The sequence below is a fragment of the Arvicola amphibius genome, chromosome 12 (assembly GCF_903992535.2).
Source record: "Arvicola amphibius chromosome 12, mArvAmp1.2, whole genome shotgun sequence".
NCBI classification, from domain to species: domain Eukaryota; kingdom Metazoa; phylum Chordata; class Mammalia; order Rodentia; family Cricetidae; genus Arvicola; species Arvicola amphibius.
This window is the reverse complement of record NC_052058.2, coordinates 122,128,583-122,147,723: the sequence shown is the minus strand read 5'-3', so window position 1 is coordinate 122,147,723 and position 19,141 is coordinate 122,128,583. Positions and strand designations below refer to the sequence as shown.

At 43.1% G+C, this 19,141-nt stretch overlaps 1 long non-coding RNA gene across 1 annotated transcript; it reads right to left on the bottom strand.

Moving 5' to 3' along the window:
• Positions 1-10,206: 10,206 nt before the first annotated feature.
• LOC119802874 lies at positions 10,207-14,607 on the bottom strand. Its single transcript, XR_005283510.1, has 3 exons — positions 14,445-14,607; positions 13,777-14,023; positions 10,207-11,758 (listed from the first exon to the last, which is right to left on the bottom strand). It is a non-coding gene; the product is annotated as an uncharacterized LOC119802874 (long non-coding RNA).
• Positions 14,608-19,141: the final 4,534 nt, after the last annotated feature.

Here is a 19,141-nt window from a genome sequence, read left to right as displayed (position 1 = left end):
AAGGAATGAACACAGGAGTTTGCTGAGTCATAAGATAAGCAAAATGTCATGTTGGTGACTTTGTTGCCAAAGACTCTGGCTACGAGGGAACATCAAGATCACTTGTACCTGGGGACAATACCAGGCTTTGATCTTCATGGGTCAAGGTCCAGAGAGCAAAAACAATGGTTGATATGGAAGGACAGAGTTGTCTTCTTTTGTCCTGACTTCACTACCTAGCCCAGGCCGGAAGAGACTGGTTTTTATCTTTTCAAAACTGCAAAACAAGTGGGCTGGGGTGCCAGATGGCCCAGCAGCGGTGGGAATGTTTGCTGCAAATGTCTCACAGTTGGACTCCTGGGAGCCACATAGTGGACGAAAGCTAACTGCTCTAGGTCCTCTGGCTTCCATATGTGCGCTGTGACTGCCTGTGGCCAACACACACACACACACACACACACACACACACACTAAAAGAGAACTGGGCATGGTGGGATAGAACATTCCTAATCCTAGCACACTTAAGCAGGCAACACATCTTTACACTGTAAAATGGCCATAACCCCGGCATGAGAAAAAGCAACTGTGAAGATCTGTGAGCCGGATTCCACTCCCTAGAACCCAGGTGGAAGACAAGAACTAACTCCGTAAATGCCTTCTGACCTCCACATTCCTGTCCATGTTTCTGTTTTTTTTGAGACAGAGTCTCACTTTGTAGCAATCGCTGGTCTGGAATTTACTAGATAGATAGACAGGCTGGCCTCCGACTGTGATCTGCTGGCTTCTCCCACTTTGAGCTGAACGACAGGCGTCCACCACCATGCCCAGTCCTTGGATGGCCATTTTTATTGCACTCTGGAGGGCTGGTGACACTGCCCACAGTGTACACGCTATGCAGAGTTCCTCAACTCTTGCTTAGGGAAACAGTCTATATATTGAGTGCACATACAATTTGATTCCAACTTCTTTTAGAATTCAAAGGAAAGTTTTATGTAGAACACTGTAAAGAGACCAGGGACCAGGGCAGTAACAGATATATAGAATGCGTACATACACCTATCCAAATAGCTAGTGTTGTGAATAGTACTTTAACAATGTAAAAATCGGCTACATTTGTTTATGTTGCAGAATATTACTTTAATAATGTGAAGATGCATTACATTTGTTTATGCTGCATTTGTTTAACAATGTAAAGATGCGTTGCTTTGCTGGCCCACGGCACCTGATTGGTCTAATTCAAAGCTGGGCATCCAACAGCTTAGGCAGTAGAAGGATAGCGAGGGCTGGCAGGCAGAGAGAAGAAGTAGGAGAAGGAATCTAGGCTTGGAAGAAGAGAGAATGGGAAGAGAGAGAAGAGAATGAGGCAGAAACTGAGGGCAATATCCACGGCCAGCCAGGCAGACATGGAGGGAGCAGGAAAGTAAGACATACAGGATAAAAGGTAAAAAACCCCAAGGCAAGCGCAGATGAAGAGAAACTGATTAAGTTATCAAAAGCTAGTGGGACAAGCGTAGTAAAAGGGCAAACATTCATAACTAATAATGAGTCTCTGTGTTATGATTTGGGAGCTGGTTGTCCCCAAAAAGAAAGCCTGCTGCATCTACAATACAAGGGCCCGGAGATGTGGCTTACTGCCTAGGGGAGGGGCTGGGGAAACAATCCTTACTGCTTATACAAGTCTGAGGAAGCAATGAGTAGTGACTCTGGTCAGTTTCAAGTACTTCCTAAGACTTTTGAATTTTTTTTTCTGAAGCGTGGGAAGCCTCCCTCAAGTTCCTGAGTCTTACTATTTTTACTTTCAAGATGGATTTTTTGTTGTTCTCTTTTTCTTTCCTTCCTTTCTTCCTTTCTTCCTTCCTTCCTTCCTTCTTCTTTTCTTCTTTCTTCCTTTCTTCTTTCTTTTTTGAGACACAGTTTCTCTGTGCAGCCTTGGTTGTCCTGGAACTCACTCCACAGACCAGGTTGGGCTAAAACTAAGAAATCTGCCTGCCTCTGTCTGCCTCCCGAGTGCTGGGATTAAAGGTGTCTGCCACCACCACCTGGCTTCAAGATGGAATCTTTTAACTCAGTGGAAATTGCTACATAACTTTTAAGAGGATAATTTAGCATTCATCTATGAGGATGACATGTCCTCAGGTTAACTGAAGTGGGAACTCACACTGAAAGTGAGAAGCACCATTCCGTGCCCCAGGTCCTGAGGCTAGCTGAGGACTAGCGTTCACTGCTCTCTGCTCCTGACTGGATGTGACGTCATCAGCTGCTGCTGTGACCTCTCTGCAACAAGGGATGCTACCCTTGAACCCGGACAGAAGGAAATCCTTTCAGTTGCTTTTGTCACAGCAGCAGAAAAAGTACCTGATGCGCGCAGCCTTCCGGGGCTCACTGTGCAGCTGAGAATGACTTAAACTTTTCACCTCTGCCCCACCAGTGCTGGGATTGCAGACATATTCAATCACATCAGAATTAGTGGTGCTGGAGATGGAAAAGCTCTGTATAAACTGAGCCACATTCCCAGACCCAAAGCATTGCTGTGGTCCAGTACCAGCTGGGCGAGAAGTACCAGCTCTGGAGGGATATCTACAGGCAGTGTGCCATCGACTTCCGGAAGCTTACAGTACCACTGATTGTAAGACACGTTCTTGAGGGCTTTTTGTAGGGGTAAAGCATTGTGAGCACTTCCCAGCCTCTGACCCCCACCCCCACCTCCCACCAGTGTCCCCACAGCTATGGAATGGCAGGCTTGTCCTTTATGATGTGTGCAGTAGCAGAGGCTCAACCTTTTTTCCTTTTTTTATTGATATTTATTGAGCTCTACATTTTTCTCTGCTCCCCTCCCTGCCTCTCCCCTCCCCCTTCAATCCTCCCCCAAGGCCCCCATGCTCCAAATTTACTCAGGAGATCTTGTGTTTTTCTACTTTCTACTTCCCATGTAGATTAGATCTATGTAAGTCTCTCTTAGTATCCACATTATTGTCTAAGTTCTCTGGGATTGTGGTTTGTAGGCTGGCTTTCTTTGCTTTATGTTTAAAAACCACCTATGAGTGACTACATGTGATAATTGTCTTTCTGTGTCTGGGTTACCTCACTCAAAATAATGTTTTCTAGCTCTGTCCATTTTCCTGCAAAATTCAAGATGTCTTTATTTTTTTCTGCTGCGTAATACTCCATTGTGTAAATGTAACACATTTTTCTTATCCATTCTTCAATCAAGGGGCATTTAGGTTGTTTCCAGGTTCTAGCTATGACAAACAAAGCTGCTATGAACATAGTTGAGCATGTAGTAGGGAGCTGTTGGGCCGCTTCCCGCAGCTCAGCTCCTGGCCGCCTGGCTCCTGCACGGTTAGCTTAAAACCCGAAATAACATCACACAAATTGTATTCTTTTAAACACTGCCTGGCCCATTATTTTCAGCCTCTTACTCACATCTTGATTAACCCATATCTAATAATCTGTGTAGCACCGCGAAGTGGTGCCTTACCGTTTAGTTTCTAGCATACGTCCATCTTGGGCTGGAACTTCGTTGCATGTGGCTTCTCTCTGAGGAGAGGCACGGCAGTCTGACTAACTTAGGAGAGGCGTGGCATCTGACTGAGCCATCTACCTCACTTCCTTCTTCCTGTTCTGTCTACTCCGCCCACCTAAGAGCTGGCCAATCAAATGGGCCAGGCAGTTTCTTTATTAGCCAATGGGAATCCTCCATCATTTCCCCTTTTTCTGTTTAAAAAAAAGAAAGGCTTTAACTTTAACATAGTAAAATTACATATAACAAAACAGTTATCAAGTAAGAATTAGTTATAATATTTATATCTACTTTATATTTTATCATAACTAAGGAAAACTATAACTATCTATCTATTCTTCAACTCCATCAAAGACTCCAAAAGGATATAATATTACCTAAGTAGACAAGAAATAAGCAACTTCCAAACTCTAGAAATGACAGAGACATCTCGCTGCCTGGACAGTCACCCAAAGTTCTTTTGTACTGTTGGGGCATCCATCTTCGGCCTACAGGCCCATAAATATCCATCAGACATTTCTATGCAGCAGGAAATTTCGAAGGCAGTTCATTCACTATCTGCTGTGTCCTTCAGAATGTCTCGCAGACTCTTTCTTGAATCAGGAACCCCAAAAGATCATCTCATATTTAGTCCTCTCTCTGTGGGTTCTTCATGTCCAGTTTATGCCAACAGTCCAGGCAAGAGCAGTTTCTTGCCCAAGTGGCTATCAAACTCCATAAGGATCCTCTTCGATGCCCATCTTCCTCTTGAAGTAGATTGGTGCTGCCAGGAGCTGATGTGTCTCATTGTCATGAAAAGCCTTAAGTTATTAAAACATATTTAAAATGCGATATTCTGTAGTCTTTGAAAGATATGATGAATGCCTATGTAACTTAAATAAATCTCTATATAGCTAGAAAATCTAACTAACATAACTACAAGTTTTACTAATATTGATAACTATCCATTAACAACCTATATACATTACATTTTTAAATGAACTACACAATCACAATACATTAATCAGTATCAGAAATACATATACATATAACAAAATTGACCTTAAATTTAAATCACTAAAGCCAAATCCATATCAATGCAAATTACTCATCTCCATATTATATCCCCCTTTAAATGTAAAAGAACATTTATAAACAATATTTGGGAAAATGGGCGCAGTTATTTCTCTCCAAACTGCTTCCTGCTGAATGGGGACGCTGTTAATCAGATCTTTCATAATGTAACCTGTGTGCCAGGTTCATCTTAGTCATCAGTTGGGTGAAGTAATTTTCTGAAGTTGTTCACAGCAACCTTTCAGGAGGGCGTGGTCTATCATACCATATTGGGATGATAGCAATCCAATGGGTCTCACTTTCTGTAAAAATAAAAGAAGAATCTCTTTTCCAAAGTATCATATCCTTAGATCCAAATTCTAAAGTCAAGGTATTTTCAAGATATCTTTCTTGGATTAGTTCAGCAGCATTTACAAACAAATATCTTTTAGCAGCTGTTTCTCCTTCCTCAGCATTCAAACAATTCAAAGAGAGCATAATAGTATACAGTATCAAGATTCTCTGTATATTTTCCATCTTTGTGCAGCTTTGTTTTAACCTCTATTTCGTTTATTTTTACTTTTACTTTTTTGAGACAGGTTCTCTATATATCTTTGGCCTGGGATAACTCTTTAGACCAGGCTGTCCTTGAACTCTCAGAGATCCACTGTCTCTGCTTCCCAAGTGCTGGGATTAAAGGTGTGTGTTACAACACCTTGAACTCACAGAGATCTGTCTGTCTCTGCCTCCCAGGCATTCGGATTAAAGGTGTGTGCTACCACACCTTGAAGTCACAGAGGTCAATCTCTGTCTCCCAAGTGTTGGGATTAAAGGTGTGTACCACCACAAAAAACTACTTCCTTCTTTTTAATTTTAAGAACTGTCACCTTTAGCCTGCATATATTTTCAACACATTGTAAACCATTTTGATGTTTTCTTCGACTTTGAATCTTTCTTTTACTGTATATCTCTCTTTTTGTGACCACATGAGTCTTTAATTTACCAAACAATATCGGTAAGACTGAAGCCGTGGCTTTGACAGCTAGATCCAGCCCATTCCTTAGCTTTCCAGCCTCATGGCAGAGGTACCGGCTGTAGCCATGTTTACGGCCACAACTCTATGGCGTTTCATGGTTCCTGCCAGCAAGCAAGCTGCAAAAGTATGTCCACAGACAACACTCAAGTCCTCTCTCTGTAGCCGGCCCTCCTGCCTCAAAGAGTCAGAGTTTGCACTGGCAGGACAGCCCAGAAAGCCGGCATTTTTAAACAGCATAGCTTTTTTTTTTGGCTATGGCTGAAAACCGAAAAACAAACGTTCAGACCTGAGAAATTGCTGCTACCAAGAAGCCATGCTTTACTCTATTCTTTCCCAAGCTTTCTCAAGCTTTCTGTGGATTCAGTTATCCACGTTGGGTGCCATTCTGTAGTGTGGAGCTGCGGGATGGCTTCCCGCCGCCCGACTCCCGCACGGCTAGCTTATACCCCGAAATAACAACACACAAATTGTATTCTTTTAAACACTGCCTGGCCCATTATTTTCAGCCTCTTACTCACATCTTGATTAACCCATATCTAATAATCTGTGTAGCACCGCGAAGTGGTGCCTTACCGTTTAGTTTCTAGCATACGTCCATCTTGGGCTGGAACTTCGTTGCATGTGGCTTCTCTCTGAGGAGAGGCACGGCAGTCTGACTAACTTAGGAGAGGCGTGGCATCTGACTGAGCCATCTACCTCACTTCCTTCTTCCTGTTCTGTCTACTCCGCCCACCTAAGAGCTGGCCAATCAAATGGGCCAGGCAGTTTCTTTATTAGCCAATGGGAATCCTCCATCATGAGCACATGTCCTTGTGGCACGATTGAGCATCCTTTGGATATATACCCAGAAGTATTACTGGGTCTTGAGGAAGATTGTTTCCTATTTTTCTGAGAAATCGCCACACTGACATCCACAGGGGTTGTACCAGCTTGCATTCCTGAGGCTCAACCTTTAATGTCAACTTCAGTCCTGACAAAAAAAGGTAGGAGGAATCTTTGGAGCATGGAGGTGTCTGTGTTTCTTTCACATTAAAAATTTATTGGACTGTGGAGAGGCTTCAGAGATGGCTCTGCTCTTCCAGAGTACCTGGGTTCAATTCCCAGCATCCATATGGCAGCTCAAAGCTGTCTGTAACTCTAGTTCCAAGGCCTTTGTCACCCTGGACATACATTGCAGGCAAAACACCAGTGTACATTGTTGTGAGGAGCAGCGGGCTGCATTCCTGCCCGGCTTCCAGCCGCCTGGCTAGCTTATGCCCCAAAATAACAACACACAAACTGTATTCATTTAAACACTGCCTGGCCCATTAGTTCCAGCCTCTTATTGTCTAATTCTCACATCTTGCTTTAACCCATATTTAGTAATGTGTGTAGCACCACAAGTGGTATCTTACCGGGAAAGATTCTGCATGTCTGACCTGGCGGCTGGCTCCATCGCGTCTGACCCAGAGAGGAGAGGCATGACGATCTGACTAACTTCCCAGCATTCTGTTCTGTCTACTCTACCCACCTAAGGGCTGGCCTATCAAATGGGCCAAGGCAGTTTCTTTATTAACCAATGAAATCAACAGATAGATAGAAGACACACCTACATCATTTCCCCTTTTTCTGTTTAAACAAAAAAGAAAGGCTTTAATTTTAACATAGTAAAATTTCATATAACAAAACAGTTTTCAAGTAAGAATTATAGTTACAATATTTATATCTATTTTATCTTTTATCATAACAAAGGAAAACAACTATAACTCTCTATTCTTCAACTCCATCAAAGACTCCAGAAGGATATATTACCTAAGTAAATGAGAAGTAAGCAACTTACAAAACTCTAGAAATCACAGAGACATCTCGCTGCCTGGACAGTCACCCAAAGTTCCTCTGTACCATTGGGGCATCCATCTTCGGCCTACAGGCCCATAGTTTCCAGCAGACATTTCCACGAAGCAGGAAATTTCAAAGGCATTTCAGTCACTATCTGCTGTGTCCTGCAGAACGTCTCGCAGACTCTTTCATGAATCAGGAACCCTAAAAGATCATCTCACCTTTAGGCAAGTTCAGCAGTCCTCTTTCTGAGGGTTCTCTGTGTCCAGTTTATGCAATAGTCCAGGCAAGAGCAGTTTCTTGCCCAAATGGCTATCAAACTCCATAAGGAGCCTCTTCAATGCCCATCTTCCTCTTGAAGTAGATTGGTGCTGCCAGGAGCAGACGTGTCTCATTGTCATGAAAAGCCCTAAGTTATTAAAACATTTAATGCCATATTCTGTAGTCTTTGAAAGATATTAGGAATGCCTATCTAACTGAAATATATCTCTATATATCTAGAAAATCTAACTAACATGACTACAAGCTTAACTATTATCGATGATTATTCATTAGCAACCTATATTTCCTAATTATACATTACATTTTTATTTATTTATTTATTTTTTAAAAATATTTATTTATTTATTTATTTATGATGTATACAATATTCTGTCTGTGTGTATGCCTGCACTCTGCCAGAAGAGGGCACCAGACCCCATTAGAGATGGTTGTGAGCCACCATGTGGTTGCTGGGAATCGAACTCAGGACCTTTGGAAGAGCAGGCAATGCTCTTAACCTCTGAGCCATCTCTCCAGCCCTACATTACATTTTTTAATGAACTACACCATCATAATACCTTAATCAAGACTAGAAATACATATACATATAACAAAATTTATCTTAAATTTAAATCACTAAAGCAAAATCCATATCAATGCAAATTATTCATATCTATATCATATCCCCCTTTAATAATTTGCATTGGTATGGATTTTAAGGTCAATTTTGTTATATGTATATGTATTTCTGATCTTAATTAAGCTATTGTGATTGTAGTTCATTTTAAAGAATGTAATGTATAATTAGGAAATATAGGTTGTTAATGAATAATCATCGATAATAGTTAAGCTTGTAGTCATGTTAGTTAGATTTTCTAGATGTACATAGATATATTTCAGATAGGCATTCTTCATATCTTTCAAAGACTACAGAATATGGCATTAAATGTTTTAATAACTTAGGGCTTTTCATGACAATGAGACACGTCTGCTCCTGGCAGCACCAATCTACTTCAAGAGGAAGATGGGCATTGAAGAGGCTCCTTATGGAGTTGGTTAGCCATTTGGGCAAGAAACTGCTCTTGCCTGGACTGTTGCATAAACTGGACACAAAGAACCCACAGAGAGAGGACTGCTGAACTTGCCTAAAGGTGAGTTGGTCTTTCGGGGTTCCTGATTCATGAAAGAGTCTGCGAGACGTTCTGCAGGACACAGCAGAAAGTGACTGAACTGTCTTTAAAATTTCTTGCTTCGTGGAAATGTCTGCTGGATACTATGGGCCTAAAGGCCAAAGATGGATGCCACAACGGTACAGAGGAACTTTGGGGTGACTGTCCAGGCAGCGAGTTGTCTCTGTCATTTCTAGAGTTTGAAAGTTGCATATGACTTGTTTACTTAGGTAATATTATATCCTTCTGGGGTCTTTGATGGAGTTAAAGAATGGTTCAATAGTTATAGTTTTCCTTAGTTATGATAAAAGATAAAGTAGATATAAATATTGTAATTGTAATTCTTGCTTGATTAACTGTTTTGTTATATGTAATTTTACTATGTTAAAGTTAAAGCCTTTCTTTTTTGTTTAAACAGAAAAAGGGGAAATGATGGAGGAGTGTCTATGTGTTACTTTCATTATTAATAAAGAAACTGCCTTGGCCCTTTAAGAGACAGAAAATTAGGTAGGCGGAGTAGACAGAACAGAATGCTGGGTAGAAGGCAGGGGGCAGATGCTTCAGGCAGTCGCCATTCCTCTCCTCTCTGAGATGGACGCAGGTTAAGATCTTTCCTGGTAAGCGATCCACCTCGTGGTGCTATATAAATTACTAAATATGGGTTAAAACAAGATATGAGAATCAACCAATAAGAAGCTACAGATAACAGGCCAGGGGCCAGGCAGTATTTAAAAGAATACAGTTTCCATGTAATTATTTTGGGTAAAGCTAGCCGGGTGGCGGGACATAGCCCCGCCGTTCCTTCTACAGACCTCTTAAAAGAGCTGCAGGGTTTTGCAGCTAAAGCTGAGTTAGGGAGCCTCTCTTAGATGAGAGCACTTGTTTGCTTCTGGCAAGCAGAGCAGACCTGAGAAATTGCTACTACCAAGAAAACATGCTTTATTCTTTCCCAAGCTTTCTCAGGCTTTCTGTGGATTCAGTTATCCATGTCTGGGTGCCATTCTGTAGTGAGAGCTGCGGGCCTGCTTTTAGTCCCGCCCGGCTCCTGCATGGCTAGCTTTACACCCGAAATAACAACACACAAACTGTATTCATTTAAACACTGCCTGGCCCATTAGTTCCAGCCTCTTATTGTCTAATTCTCACATCTTGCTTTAACCCACATTTAGCAATGTGTGTAGCACCACAAGGTGGTGTCTTACCGGGAAAGATTCAGCATGTCTGACTTGGTGGCTGGCCCCATCACGTCTGACCCAGAGAGGAGAGGCATGACGATCTGACTAACTTCCCAGCATTCTGTTCTGTCTACTCTACCCACCTAAGGGCTGGCCTATCAAATGGGCCAAGGCAGTTTCTTTATTAACCAATGAAATCAACAGATAGCTAAAAGACACACCTACATCAGTACATAAAATAATAAATCTTTAAAAATGTTTATTTTTAAATAGGTGTGTGCATGGGGGTAGGGAAATTTGCACATACATGCAGGTGCTGTAAGAGGCAGAGATGTCAGCATGGAACTGCCTGGCATGGGTGCTGAGAACTGATCTCAGTCCTCTACAAATGCAGTCTGTGCTCTTAGTTGCTAAGCTGTCTCTCCAGCGCCTTTTACTCTTTAAATGAGGAAAGTGCTCAGAGGTCAACTACTGAGAAGCAGACAAGTCTGCTGCGTCCCTTTGTGGGTGACTCCTCAGTGATTTATTATCTCCTTTTTAAATTTTATTTTGTCAGCCAGGTAGTGGTGGTGCACACCTTTAACCCCAGCACTCATAATGTAGAGGCAGGCGGATCTTTGTGAGTTTGAGGCCAGCCTGGTCTACAGAGTGAGTTCCAGGACAGAAAGGGCTACACAGAGAAACCCAATATCAAAAAAACAGGAAAAAACAGGGGGGCAATCCCATAAAGTTAGCATGTTTCTCATCAGGTCCCATCGGGGCGAGCATACATGCTGACACATTTCCTATCCACGTGCTTCCCACCCACGTGTGATCAAGCACATCCGGTGGTGTTGGGTCAACAAATGTGTTGAGGTGAGGAAGAACACGTGGCTTATTGTCTCCCATAAACACCGAGCTCCAGCGTTTCAGAACGTGTCTGTCCTTGGGCAAGGGGTCACAGGTTAGAGGAGTTTTTGTTCCATGGGTCTCTTAGGCACCGTAATCAAAACTTGAGTCAAATCTGGGGTACCTGTTTCTATGGGGATCTAATAACCATCATCTTAATGGCACCCAGAAAGGAATTATCATTTAATAATCATGCAATAGCTAACAGTAATCGGCAGAAACCGAAGGGTCAAAGGCCCTGCAAGTGCTGACCTCAGAGTTACTATCTAGGAGGAGCCTGGAAATGAGAATGGGATTTGTCATTTATTTCATCCAAGGCCCCCCCTTTTTTGTAATGCTTTTTTTGTACGGCCAGATCATTTTTAATTAATTCAGAATGGTTTGCATAGATACAATAATTTTCTCTTAAAGCTGTACAAAAACCTTGTTCTATACAGAGAAGGTCCAGTGCCCTATCATACTGTAGAGTTACTTCAGCTAATGAATCCACCTGTGGATAGATCTGGTCTGTTTGGTTTTTAACAGGTACCTTTCCTAGCATGCCAGTTTAGCTATTTTGTCCCTAGGCCAGGAAGTTTCCATTTAACTAACACTCCAGCCTTTTGAGGAGGATACGGGGTGATGTGCTTTCTTCTGTAACTACTTCCTGGTGAAACCAGGATGTCGTTGTCAGGCCCAGGAAGGCTGAAAGGCTAGAAAAGGCTGGGCAATGGGGCATTCATCAGAAGCATCTAGTTCACTGCTCCAGATGAGGCAGCAAGCAATCCCACCAGCTGGACTGGCCCACATCGCTTTCAGCCCGTCTAGGGCTCGCAGTCCCTCGTAGCAGGTTGTTGTCCGCAGCTGCTCCCTGAATGGTGTCTGTCAGCTGCGTGGAAATCTGTTGAGGGAGATGTAACAGAAGTTAAGGTTTAGGAACTTAAAGGAACATCTTACGTTTGGAACTTTCAGGTCCCTAGTCCTGGCAGTTGGGGGAGGGAGGGTTCAAGACCACAGGTGAGTGAGATCGCACCCGCAGGGACAGGCATGTGGGGAAACATAGGCTGTATTTATCTCGAGTCCTTTTGACCGATGAGGGATAGAGCCAAGTCTTATGACTCTCCCTGAAGTTTAAATGAATTTCTTTTTTAGTTTACAAAAAGAGATAAAATTTTAGATATATTAGCATTACCATTGTTTGTAGTCTGTGTTGAGACCTACATTGTAGAAAAAGCAGCTAACATGAGTCTGTAAAACAGATGATGTAAACAGTGCTTCTTCCAAATCATAGCAAAAACTATGGTTTTGGATTAAAGAACAGGAACATTTTTTCTCTAGCCAGAGTGCCTGAGACGTTGTATCCTGATTGATAAGCACACTTAGAAGACAAAAAAAGGAAATTTGAGCCGGGCGGTGGTGGCGCACGCCTTTAATCCCAGCACCCGGGAGGCAGAGGCAGGTGGATCTCTGTGAGTTCGAGGCCAGCCTGGTCTACAAGAGCTAGTTCCAGGACAGGCTCTAAAAAAGCTGCAGAGAAACTCTGTCTCGAAAAACCAAAAAAAAAAAAAAAAAAAAAAAAAAAGGAAATTTGAAATCTTGAGCTTGTGACTGATAATAGCAGTCAGTGTCTGTCAGCTTATCAGAACCCCATTGATCAAAAACGCTGAAGTTCAACATCTTAGTATAACAGCGTAGGAGGGGAAGAAGGGTTGGTGTTATGGAGGGATGGCTCAGCATTAAAGGCTAGGCTCGTAGCCAAAATATAAGAAGGGGGAAGAGTCTAAATGATATTAATCAATAAAAACCCAGGTGGAACATCAAAGAACCAGGAGCCACTGCCAGTTGCTCCTTCCTCTCCAGCTCCTCCATCTGAAAAGGACAAGTGCCTGGCTCCACCCTACCTTATCACTCCCTATCTTCTCCCTAGCTGGGATTAAAGGTGTGACCGCCACTGCCCAGCTTGTAGGGTTAACCTGTGGCTAGTTCCATCCTTTGATCTCCAGGCAAGCTTTATTTGTCAGAACACAAGCAGAACCGCATACAACACTCATACTTACAAGTCTTAAATCGCTTTCTTTCTTTCTTTCTTTGTTTCTTTCTTTCTTTCTTTCTTTCTTTCTTTCTTTCTTTCTTTCTTTCCTTCCTTCCTTCCTTCCTTCCTTCCTTCCTTCCTTTTTTTCTTTCTTTCTGTGGTTTTTCAAGACAGAGTTTCTCTGTAGCTTTGGAACCTGTCCTGGAACTAGCTCTTGTAGACCAGACTGGCTTTTAACTCACAAAGATCCACCTATCTCTGCCTCCCGAGTGCTGGGGTTGAAGGCGTGCGCCAGCACCGCCAGTCTCTTAAATACTGTGATTAGACCCTCAGAACTTACTTAAGCTTTCATATCCTTAGACCTGAAGGAGCCTTAGAACAGTTCCTCTGCTCCTCAGAACTTATATAGACTTTAGCCTGTTTCTTTCCATCTAATCATGAGCCAGAGACACAGTACTTATTACTGAGAGCAGTCATTGCAAAGCTTGTTCCTTTAATGAAAAGTTACATATGAAACCTGTTATTCTTTAATATGAAGCCTGTTAGCTAGGCAAACCTGTCTGCCTTTCTCAGCCAATTTAGGAGCTCTAGATAAAGCAAGGCCTGATTTTTACATATGAAATGAGCTATAAATGGCTACAGTCGGGGAAGGAGCTGGTTGCCTGCTGCCTCAGTGACAGGGCTGCAGTTAGTCAGAGGTCTGAGGAGGATAAACAGAGCAGGAAGCAGATCCAAATGGCCTATGTATCAATTCAAATGGCCCAGGCTCCCTAGGTCTCTGTGGCTTCCCTTGGGGATGGAGATCCCATGGTATCATTAGTCTCTGGCCACCAGCCCCAGGCAACCTGAGAAACCTTTCCTGTGGAGGAGGAAGTTGGGGGACTGACCCAACTCGGTCTAGGTGAAGTGGAGCAACCAGCTCTCCAGGGTCCCGCTTGTCCTCAGTTTGAGCAGGGTCCTGGCAGTTATGCCCCGTAATTGGCGTTACCGCGATCCAGATGGAGTAGACGTCATGTCCCATCATCTTAGAAACCATGGGGTCACTGTTAGGAGACGGTCTGGTCGTAGTCCATTCACATTTTAATGCCGTATTCAGCAGGCCTCTGAGGAGTTTGAGGACCATAATCTCCTAAACTAAACAAACATTGCTTTTTTAAAATTTGTTTTAGGTTTAACCTTGAAAACACATATAGAAAAAAAAACACATATAGGAGGCTATAAAGGCTTATCATTATAATTAATTACATTAGTACTTAACATGACTATACTTGCATGTCTTAATTATCTTTAAGAGTTTACAGTAAGTTAGTAGCTTTTCTAAGATTGGTACCTGCGGCTGTATCTCTGTTAAGTTTGAGCCTTAAAAAAACGACAATTTCTGAACTGAAGCCCTTTCGGTATCAAAATCAAGCTTTGGACAGCTGTACTGCCTGCTCCCTTCATAGTACACCATTACAGCATAGACGTTTTTATATGACTCAGTTTATCAAAACAGCTCAAGCTTAACAAAGTTAGCAAGGACAAGGAGGGTAGACATGCGTTCTTAATCACAGACCTTAGGTAAGGAGAGACATTCTCTGAGTTGGTGTTTCCAGTTCCCCATTTCGTGGAGATGCCCCAAACGTAAAATCATTTCCGTTGCTATTTCAGAAGTGCAAGGTTGTCACTGTTATGAATCACAATTTGAATCCAACATGAGTATGGTCCTAAACTCCCTGTGAAAGGGACCTTTGACCCCCAAAGGGTGATGACCCATAGGCTGAGAGTTGCTGCTCCAAGCTCTTTGCCAGACCTCTGAGGCCGTTCTGGCTGTATCACAAGATAGGAATAGCTCAGCTGCTGGTGTTTAGTGTTTGGTGCTTGTAGCTGAGGCCTTAACTCTTTAGTCTCTCATTTATTTGTTTGTTTGTTTGTTTTAGATCACATATTAATAAAATACAAAACATTTTTTAATAAAACATTTTATAAACTTTAAATGCCTCATATCCTTGCCAGGTAGTGGTGGTGAATGCCTTTAATCCCAGCACTTGGGAGGCAGACACAGGAGGATCTCTGAGTTCAAGGCCAGCCTGGTCAACAAAGCAAGTTCCAGTATAGGCTCCATAGCTATACTGTCTCAAAACCCTGTCTCAAAAAAAAACAATAAAAAGAAAAAAAGAAAAAAAAAGAGAAGAAAGAAAGAAAGAAAGAAAAGAAAAAGGCCTCATATCCTTACAAATTGAAAAATTTTAAAAAGCTGTCCCTTTAAAAATATCTACTAGTTCTGGGCTGGCGAGATGGCTCAGTGGTTAAGAGCACTAACTGCTCTTCCAGAGGTCTTTTAAAAAAATATTTATTTGTTTATTATGTATACAATATTCTGTCTGTGTGTATGCCTGCAGGCCAGAAGAGGGTACCAGACCTCATTACAGATGGTTGTGAGCCACCATGTGGTTGCTGGGAATTGAACTCAGGACCTTTGGAAGAGCAGGCAATGCTCTTAACCTCTGAGCCATCTCTCCAGCCCCCCAGAGGTCATAAGTTCAATTCCCAGCATCCACGTGGTGGCTCACAATTACCTATAATGAGTGCCCTCTTCTGGCCTGCAGGCAGAATACGGAATAAATAAATAAATACATCTTTTTTAAAACATCTACTTTCTTAAATTTATTTTTTTTTTACGAAATTCCAAAATTTTTTCTTAAAAAAGCTCAAAATCAATCGAGTATGTTCCTGTAGACTCAAAAAGTAAAGCACCTTTTTACTTTAAGAAGGACAACACAGGGTGCAACCAAAGTCTGTACGAGACCAAGCTCCAATTGTGTGAACAATTCAATGATCTGTACCTGGGATTTATCCATAGTCTTCAGGACAATTCAGCCCTCAATACCTGGGATTCATCCACAATCTTCTGGACTTTCCACAGGAGCCAGGGTACTTCTCTGTCCCCAGCTCAGTGGCATTCCCAACCTGTTTTCTAGGTCCCAGCCTGCTCCATTTCATTGCTGCCGGTGTTTCTGGTGACTCACATGGCACCAGCATCTCCGAAATTAGTAGGGTCCCCATTGCAACTGGACTCTCTAGTGTAATAGTCTGTCCTGTCTCTTTAAGAGACAAGCCACGCCCACTCCCTCCTCTGTCTCTGAGACAGGCAGATCTTCCTTCCTGCTTGCAGCCTGAGTCTCTTCCTCTTTCATCTCCTTCTCGGAGAGGCAGCTTCTGTCTCTCCTTTCTCTCTCTCTCTGTCTCTCTCTCTCTCCTCTCTTCTCTCTGTCTTTCTGTCTCTCTTCTCTCTGTCTCTCTCTCTCTTTCTCTCTCTCTGTGCTCTTCTCCATAACCCACTAAATAAATATCCAACCTCATTCTGCATGGCGTGCTTATCCGTCTGTTTCTCACGTGCTGCGTGGCTCCCTGCCTGGGACCAGCCGCCTCCGTAGACCTGCAGCGTGGTCTCGTGGTGTACCCATCTGTCTGTCTCTCCTCGTGGCCTTCTGCAGCCACTCTGGAACCTGCACCAGTCCCTGCCTAGGACTGGCTGCTCTTGGGACCCGCTGCCTACTGCTGCTGCTCAGAGACCTGCACCGTTCCTGCCGCTGCAGCCACCAGAGATCCAGCAGCATTTTTAATTAATCCGTTACATTGGTGCCGTGAGACTCGGGAGGCTCTCCCACCCCAAGCTCCTCTCCCAGGGCCGGGATCCAGAACCAGGTATTTTTTTCCAGAACAACCACGTGTTCCATATGCCTGAGTACATTTCTACAGTATGATCTCCACACACCACCAATTTCGATTGGTGAGTTTCCCCCATTCTGGTCAGCTTAACCATTTCTCCAAACCCAAGGAATTGACTGGTGAGTTTCCGGCAATCTGGTGTTACTAGAAACGGGGGAGGGGGGAAGCCCCCAACCATGGACAGTTGAGCCCTTCACTGACATTCATCTCTGGATTGTTTCCCTTAGCTAAAATTGTGACCAGACTGGGGTTAGTCCTCCTGTGCTAGCACTGCACACTTTGTGTGGTGCATTCGACTGGGGGCCCAGAGTCTCTCAGTTTTTTTTTTCTCTTTTTTCTTTTCTTTTTCCCTCACCATAAAAGGCTTCTTGGAACAGCCTCTGTCCTCTCTGGCTTCCGAGTTGCCCTGACCAAATCCAGTCAGGCTGTAGCACCCATCTGGGGGAAGAGGATGCCCTCCCACAGGTGTTGCGGTATTCGGCCCGATTTACACCTCACCTATGGAGGAGATGTCCTGTTACAGACCTTGTAACCATTTTTATGGGTTTTCATGATTTCAGCTATGGGTAACAAGCCATCCATGTCTGTCTCCCCCCAGGATGGATGCCTTTTAGAGGCCCTAAAACCCCAGGCCTTAATGCCCTGCTTCTTCAGCTCCTACCCTCACTCAGCTGGTGTCCCGCCAGCTCCACTTTTATGGGAGATTTCTAACAACTGTCAGCACACAGGCAAATGGACCCTGCCATGGCTACTGCTGCCAACAAGATTGGTCAGATCCATGAGGCGGTTGTTTGTAATTTCAGCTTTTTGCTCCCTGCTGTGGCTTGTGGCATGGAAGCTCGGTGACAGAGCAGATCACGGCTCTATGTCTCTCTTATTATTAAACTTAAAATCCCTGCAGCTCAAAAATTGTGGCTTTTCCATACAACATGTGACTGTTGCCATTTTGACTGAGGTCATGTGACCTTGGTGACTTCACCGCCATCTTAACTGAGTGGCTTTTTCATGTAACATGTGACCACTGCCATTTTGACTGTGGTCAGGTGACTTCACTGCCATCTTTATTGAGGTATACCCTGCCTGGTACCCCGATTTACTTGTTTTTGTCTCTAAATTTCTCTTGTTGACTCTATTGCATGTGTGTTTTGTGCAGTGGCATGCCTTTGGAAGGGCCCACCAAGAGCATCTACTTTACCCAGTTCCTGTTCACTGTGGGTGTGTACATGTAACTTAAATGCACCTATTTTATTGTTTTTTAATATTTATTTATTTATTATGTATACAATATTCTGTCTGTGTGTATGCCTGCAGGCCAGAAGAGGGCACCAGACCCCATTACAGATGGTTGTGAGCCACCATATGGTTGCTGGGAATTGAACTCAGAACCTTTGGAAGAGCAGGCAATGCTCTTAACCTCTGAGCCATCTCTCCCGCTCCCTATGTTTACTGTTAAATGTTATAATTGTTCATTGCATCTCATTTCAGACTACAAAAACAATAAGTCTCATGTTTTAAATTGGTATGTATCTTTAAGTCTCTTATAAAATACTTTATATTTAATCCAACCCTCATTTAAAATATATTAAGATGTTCTCTAATATTGTCACTTCTGCCGTTAACTTTCTAATACAAACAACTTTTTTTCTTTCTTATTACAAGTGTAAATCTTACCTGTTAAGAGCCAGTACAGTCAAGCTCAGACCCAGCTCTCCAGGCAGGTTCTATACTGTAGTTTTATCTGAAGAAACCAGCTACTCCAGGATGTGACCAGCACCCAGCTTTCTCAGGTTCTGGTGTGGAACAATGATCTGTGTTCCATCAATTATATTTTAAATAAGTGCTGTTTGGCCAGTAGCCAGGCAGGAAGTATAGGTGGGACAAACAGACAGGAAGTAGAGGCAGGTCAATGAGAACAGGAGAAGTCTGGGAAGAAGGAAGTCCTAGTTTGTAGTCGTGACCCAGCCACAGAAGAAACAAGATGTTACTGCCTCGCTGAATAAGGGGCTGAGCCATGTGGCTAACATAGACAAGAATAATGGGCTAATGGGGCTGGAGAGATGGCTCAGTGGTTAAGAGCACTGCCTGTTCTTCCAAAGTTCCTGAGTTCAATTCCCAGCAACCACATGGTGGCTTACAACCATCTGTAATGAGATCTGGTGCCCTCTTCTGGCCTGCAGACATACATGTAGACAGAATATTGTACACACAATAAATAAATAAATATTTAAAAAAGAATAATGGGCTAATATAAGTTATAAGAGTTGTAACACCTGCATCTGCGTTACTCTCTCGGTACAGTTCATGCGCCACTGTACTGTACTATGTGAGCCGGGCAAGGGCCTGGAGATTGAAAGAACACACAAGAGACCTGGGTCATTTGAAAGGAGATCAGCCAAATGCCATTTATTCAAACTTAGGGAAAACCTTAAATACCTAGCTGCTGCACAATGGAATACCGCCCAGACAGGTGGGAAATTACCACACCCAAGGTGGAGTCAACAATGCCCTATAGCTAACCACCAGGTGGGGCAGAGGGAGCAC